Source organism: Trichechus manatus, unplaced genomic scaffold, assembly GCF_000243295.1.
Source record: "Trichechus manatus latirostris isolate Lorelei unplaced genomic scaffold, TriManLat1.0 scaffold00126, whole genome shotgun sequence".
Classification (NCBI taxonomy): Eukaryota; Metazoa; Chordata; class Mammalia; order Sirenia; family Trichechidae; genus Trichechus; species Trichechus manatus.
Genome location: NW_004444062.1, coordinates 7,025,786 through 7,032,780, shown reverse-complemented (window position 1 = coordinate 7,032,780; position 6,995 = coordinate 7,025,786). Strand labels below are relative to the sequence as shown.

Sequence of the window (6,995 nt, the reverse complement as noted above, 5' to 3'; positions counted from 1 at the left end):
TAATTAACATGCCTTAATTTATGTAGGTCATAAATGTAGGTCTTCTCTGTATTTCTTTTTATGTATAATTGAAATGGCCAAAGAGCTTAGATAATTACTAAAGTCTGTGCTTGTAGGAGAACAACCTTTTAGGTGTATATGTATTTACATTTTTATCAATTGCTTATAAAGTGAAATAAACAAACAGATCATATTTTTGTGTTCGTGTTTGGGGGACGTGCAATTCACAGGAACCCATAAAGTGGAGCAAAAAATGCTTTAAAGAAATAAGTTTTTTTGACCTACAGCTTTTTAGTACTGATAACACAATTAAACATTGTGTGGAGTCCTAGTGGCACAGTTGTTCAGGGCTCAGCTGCTAACCAAAAAGTTGGCAGTTCGAATCCACCAGCCGCTCCTTGGAAACCCCATGGGACAGTTCCGCTCTGTCCTGTAGGGTCACTATGAGTCAGAATCAACTTGACGGCAGTGAGTTTTTTTAAACATTGTGTATGTGCAGGGAAAAACACCTTAACCATCTTTGTTTGGTTCTGTTAAAATCCATTTCTCTCTTTAAATGTTGAAAACCAGACAATTGGTTATTTAAAACCTACAGTGTAGTTTATTGTCCTTTTTTTATTACTTAATACAATTTCACATAATTCTTATTTCTAAGACAGAAGTAACTATGAGCATTAACTATTTATTATCTGACCTTGATTTCTGCTTTACTCATGTGTCATCAGAATCTAAAACTAGACTTTATTATGTTTATTATATAATCTGTGCCTTCTACCCTTCTCTTAATTGATAGTGTTAACAACCTTCCAGAATGACAGCACTTGACCACCCACGAGCTAGAACCAAACTGTTCTCTATAGATTTTGTATATTTTCTGTCATTTTCTATTTTGAACTTGAATTCAAGTTAGTTACAGCAAATGATTGCCTATTATTATTAAAATCAATCTTAGTGGTTATTAACAGTTTCAGAGCAATGAAAAATTATACTACTGACAATTATTTTTCTAAAGTAAAGGGAATAAATGTTTTTAAACCTTTGTGATACATAGCTTGTGTCCTACCAGAACTCTCAAATCTATAATATCAATGTATTCTATCAGCTGCTTCATTGTAGAAGCCATCTTTGTTTTACCGTGTTTCATATCCTCAAACCGTACTCTGGAAAAAGAAACTTTAGATCTGCATCGTCTCTGCAAACACATTTTTTGAGCACCTATGGTAGTGCAGTGGTTAAGAGCTTGGCTGCTAACCAAAAGGTCGGCAGTTCAAATCCACCAAGCACTCCTTGGAAACCTGATGGGGCAGTTCTACTCTGTCCTGTAGGGTCGCTCTGAGTCGGAATCGACTCAACAGCAGTGGGTTTGGGTTTGATGTCTTGTACCCAGTAACAGAATTTGTTTCTGAAAATACAAAAGTGAGTAAGACCCAAATGTGCTGTGATGAAGCTCATAGCCTAGTTGGAGGGTTAATGCTTTTAGTTGCCGTCAAGTCGATTCTGACTCGTGGCGACCCCATGTGTTACAGAGTAGAACTGTGCTCCATAGGGCTTTCTTGGCTGTAATCTTTTTTGAAGCCTATCGGTAGGCCTATCTTTCCAGGTACCACTGGATAAGTTCAAACCACCAAGCTTTGGTTTCGCATTGAGTACAAACCATTTGTATCACCTAGTAACTACAGTACGTACACATTCTGTAATAAAGTTATTTGCAGGTTACTCTGAATTCAGCAGTATAAGAGATATTCACTCTACCAGACAAGGCCTCATAGAAGAGGTGGTGAGTGAGCTGCTTCACCTGCTGGGTTGAATAGCAGCCCAAGATTGAGGAGAAAGTCTTCCAGGCATAGAGCACAGCATTAACAAAAGTGTTGGGAAGGGAGAGGGTTAAGGGGAAATGGTGAAAACAGTTCCCGGACGGAAACTTCAGGACTTACCCACTTCTGGGCCATTCATGTGAGAAGATAATTTAGAGGAGATCCTCCTTTCTCTAATTTCTCATATGTATTTCTGGGAAATAGCACCCCATGGATGCTTGTTAAGTATTTTTTGACTTTTTCCTGTTACTATGGGAAGTGAAATAGCATTGTGTGGTACATAAAGCTTGCAACACAAGGCCCCTGGGTTCTTATCTTGATATGCTATGAAACAGCTCTGTGGCTTTGGTCAAGTCACTTAATCTCTCGAAGTCTCAATTCTGTCTTTTTTTAAATGAAGAGATTGTACAAAATGGTCTCTGAGGGCAACTGTCAGCATCAGTAAATCATTGGCAGTTCTCTGGAAAAATGAGTAGCTAGCCCTCATACAAGACCTAGCATCTGAGGTCCAGAAAAACCAAACCTGCTGCCGTCAAGTCCAAACTCCTAGCAATCCTGTAGGACAGAGTAGATCTGCCCCCTAGGGTTTCCAAGGCTGTAATCTTTACGGAAGCAGACTGCCACATCTTTCTCCAGCAGAGCGGCTGGTGGGTTCAAACTGCCAACCTTTAGGTTAGCAGCCGAGTGCTTAGCCACTGCGCCACCAAAAAAATAAATACTTTGTACCAAAAAGGGGCAGCCTTGTGTTCATATCCTGCGTTGCATGCCCCCAGAGGGGATGTGTGGTGAAACTGGGGACAAGCGAGGCAAAACCACATGGTGCGCACATGCCATGAAAATGCTTTCCACCAGAGGAAGGTGGTGATCACTGGCCTGTGGTCAGGGCTGAGCACTGTCCCAGCAGCCTGCTCCGCATTCTAGTAGCCAAACCTGCTTGGACAAGTCCATCCAATGAGAAGTAGAGGCAGCACCTCATTTTCTCTTGGTGCCCAGAAAGAATAGGCCCTAGCTTCAGTCTGAGAGACTGACTTGGAGGAGGAAATGTCGGCTAACTGCTTCATTTTTTTTCCTTGTGGTCTCTATGAAATAACAGCTGTACATCTCCTTGAAGAAACAGTTCCTTATGCCTGTCTTTAAAAAATACCACAAACAGTTATTTATCTCATCAATTTACCTCAATCATCATGCTATTAAGGGAAAGTCTTGCAATTTCCTTGACATTGGAAGTTCATGTGGTTTTAAAAAGAAATGCTTTAAATGACAGAACAATTGTGTGTCCTACTTGAAGGGATTTTGAAAGCATGGTATCTTAATCATATTTATAATTTCTACATCCTAAAAGACCACATCCTGAGAGCTATTTGTACATTCATTCATATGCTCACTGAGTCATGTTTGAATCTTGCTGTGAGCCAGACACTTTTCTGGGTACTGGTAATGAACAGGGAGTCCTGATCTCCAGCTCAGTCTAGCAGAGGAGATACACATGAACACGGAGAACTGCAATATCATGAGTTGCATTGCAACATGGTAAAGTATTTGAATGTGGGCAAGCGGTTCTATAATGCCCCCTTTTGGACTTGTCTGTCTTTTAAGACTATCAAGTTCAACAGAAATTCTATTTTTGTTTAAAACAGTATTACTCTGGGAGGCTATTTGCATGTTACTTTCCTGCATTGTTCCTTTGTTCCATTCTTATAAGCGTATTTGTGTAAAATAACTCAGCCATTTAAAGCAAGATGTCACACTCTTAGGCAGGTGAAAATCGAAATTTAAAATAACTTCATTTCTTCCTCTATAGACTTCTCCGTTTAAGCAAAGCATAATGACTGTATTAGTTTCCTATGGCTGTCTTTAAAAAATTCCACAAACTGGGTGGCTTAAAACAACAAATTTATTCTCACAGTTCTGGAAGCCGTAAGTCTAAAATCAGGGTGTCAGGAGGGCCATGCTCCCGCTGAAGGCTCTAGAGGAGAATCCTTCCTTGTCACTTCTCAGCTTTTGGTGGTTGCTCACAATCCTTGGCATTCCTTACCTTGTACCGGCATCACTCCCAATTTCTGCCTCCATTTTCACATAGCTCCTTTGTGTCTCCCCTGTGTGTGTCTGTCTTCAAATCCCCCTCTCCTTAAAAAGACACTAATCATTGGATTTAGGACTTACCCTAGTCCAGTATGTCCTCATCTTAACTTCATTACATCTGCAAAGACCCTTTCCAAGTAAGGTCCCATTCACAGGTGCCTGGGGTTAGGACTACAACGTGTCTTTTGTGGGGGCACAATTCAGTCCACACAATGACTACTCAGATTGACTGGAGAAGAAAGAAAACAGTCTGGAGAGGAAAGGCCCTCACACGTAAGGGCGTGGCTACCATGATGGAGAACAGTGTCAGAGAATCTTTCCACCCGGCTCCCTCATATAGGTCCTAGAACGTAGAATTTGAGAGACCAGCTGCCAGCCACCTCCCACTCAAGCCCAGATAAGGCCATATTGGAGTTTGCCCCAACCCTGGTGCACAATGCAATTAGGCACACTAAGAGCCCACTCCAGGTCTAAATGGCTTTTGAAACCATTTCAAAATAGCATTGTGCAATTTCTAAAGGAAGTTAGGGTTGCAGGTTGCAGAGATGACAGAGCCTGATTATGTCCTTAAAATACATTGTTCTGAGCTGCTTCCCTGTAACTAGAAAAAGAACACTTAAAAAATCTGTATTTAGGTGGCAAAAGTAAAATGTATTTCCACAACTGAGAAGTGTTTGTGTGGTTTAATAAAAGCAAACTTTAGGTGGAGACTTGCGCTAATTATCACCTTTGCTGGCTCAGCAGGCTTACATCTTTTCATTTTGAACCTTAAGGCAGTTCATTCCCTGAAGAGTAATCATTGATTCCCTACCCTCTGCAAGCTTCTTTGTGCTCATGGCTCTAACTGTCATAAGTATAGGGCAGACTACTAATTGAAAGGTTGGCAATTCAAACCCACCCAGAGTCGCCTAGGAAGAAAGGCCTGGTGATCTGAAAACCCTATGAAAGGCAGTTCTACTCTGCACACATGGGGTCACTATGAGTCAGAATCAACTCAACGGCTGCTAACAACACACACACACACACACCAGTAAGAGTTCTTGGGTGATACAAATGGTTAAGCGCTTGACTACTAGCCAAAAGGTTGGCAGTTTGAACCCACCCACAGGTATCTTGGAAGACAGGTCTGGAAATCGGCTTCTGGAAGGCCACAGCCTTGACAACTCTATGGCGCGGTTCTATTCTGCACACATGGGGTCACCATGAGTCAGAATTGACTCGAAAACAACAACAACATATAATAATAGATTATCTATAACTGTGTGGGTCATAACAAATTATGGATAACATTGCAAAGAAAAGGAATTCCAGAATATTTGTGCTCATGCATAGCCTGTACATGGATTGAGAGGCAATCGTTAGAACAGAACAAGGGAATACTGCATAGTTTAAAATTGAAAAAGGTGTGTGGCAGGGTTGTATTCTTTCACCTTACTTAATCTATATGCTGAACAAATAATCCAAAAAGCCAGACTGTATGAAGAAGAACATGGCATCAGGATTGGAGGAAGACTCATTAACAACCTGTGATATGCAGATGATACAACCTTGCTTGCTGAAAGTGAAGACTACTTGAAGCACTTACTGATAAAGATCAAAGACCACAGCCTTCAGTTTGGATTACACCCGGACATAAAACGAATATTTTGACAACTGGACCAATAAACATTATGATAAATGGTGAAGACACAGAAGTTGTCAAAGATTTCATTCTTCTTGGATCAACAATCAATGCCCAACACAACAGAGGGTCCCTGATGGAGCATTAGAACGATGGGATGCAGAACTCAAATTCTAGTAAGAAGACCAGACTTAATGGTCTTACTGAGACTTGAGGCGCCCCGGAAAGCACGGCCCCTGGACTCTCTATCACCCCAGAACTAAAACAATTTCCGAGGCCAACTCTTCAGACAGGGAATGGACTGGACTGTGGGACATAGAGTGATACTCGTGAAGAGTGTGCTTCTTAGTCAAGTAGATACAGGAGACCAAAGGGGCAGCTTCTGTCCAAGGTGAGATGGGAGGGCAGAGAGAGTTAGGAGCTGGTTGAATGGTCATGGGGAATCGGGCGGAGGGGAGGAGTGTGCTGTCGCAGAATGGGGTGAGCGGTTGGTGGGTCTCATAACAACGTATGTAAAAAAAATTTTTTTGTATGGGAAACTAACTTGAAATGTAAACTTAATTACAACAGTGAAGAAAAAAAAAGAAACAATCAATGCCCATAGAAGCAGCAGTCAAGAAATCAAACAACATATTGCATTGAGTAAACCCGCTGCAAAAGACCTCTTTAAAGTGTTAAAAAGCAAAGATGTCCTTTGATGACAAAAGTGTACCTGACCCAAGCCATGGTATTTTCAATCACTTCATATGGATGCGAAAACTGGATAATGTAAAAGGAAGACCAAAGAAGAACTGACACATTCAAATTGTGGTGTTGGTGAAGACTATTGAATATACCATGGACTGCCAAAAGAACCAACAAATCTGTCACAGAGGAAGGACAGCCAGAATGTTCCTTAGATGTGAGGATAGTGAGACTTCATCTCACCTACTTTGGACATGTCATCAGGAGAGACCAATTGCTGGAGAAAGACATGCTTGGTAAAGTAGAGGGTCATCAAAAAAGAGGGAGACCCTCAATGAGATGGATTGACACAATGGCTGCAACAATGGGCTCAAATATTGATTGTGAGGCTGTGTGGGACTGGGCAACACTTTGTTCTGTTATACATAAAGTTGCTATAAGTCAGAGCCGACTTGAGGGCACCTCACAACAATAGCAGCAATATATAATATGTATTACATGCAGAGCCCTGGTGGTACAGTTGTTAAGCGCTTGGCTGCTACCCAAAAGGTTGGCTGTTCAAACCCACCAGCCACTCCATGGGAGAAAGATGTGGCAATCTGCTTCCGTGAAGATTATAGCCCTGGAAACCCCATGGGGCCGTTCTACTCTGTCCTGTAGGGTCACTATGAGTCAGAATCGACTCGACTGCCATGGGTTTGTTTTTTTGGTGTGTTATTGCATATCTATCATATAAAAGAGTAGAGAACTGCCCCACAGAGTTTCCAAGGAGCGGCTGGTGGATTCAAACTGCC

The 6,995-nt window shown here is 41.5% G+C and overlaps 1 protein-coding gene across 1 annotated transcript in view; it reads left to right on the top strand.

Moving 5' to 3' along the window:
- Positions 1–6,995, top strand: part of PGM2 (phosphoglucomutase 2) — a 72,490-nt gene that overhangs the window by 47,879 nt on the left and 17,616 nt on the right. The gene's annotated exons all lie outside the window — the stretch shown is intronic.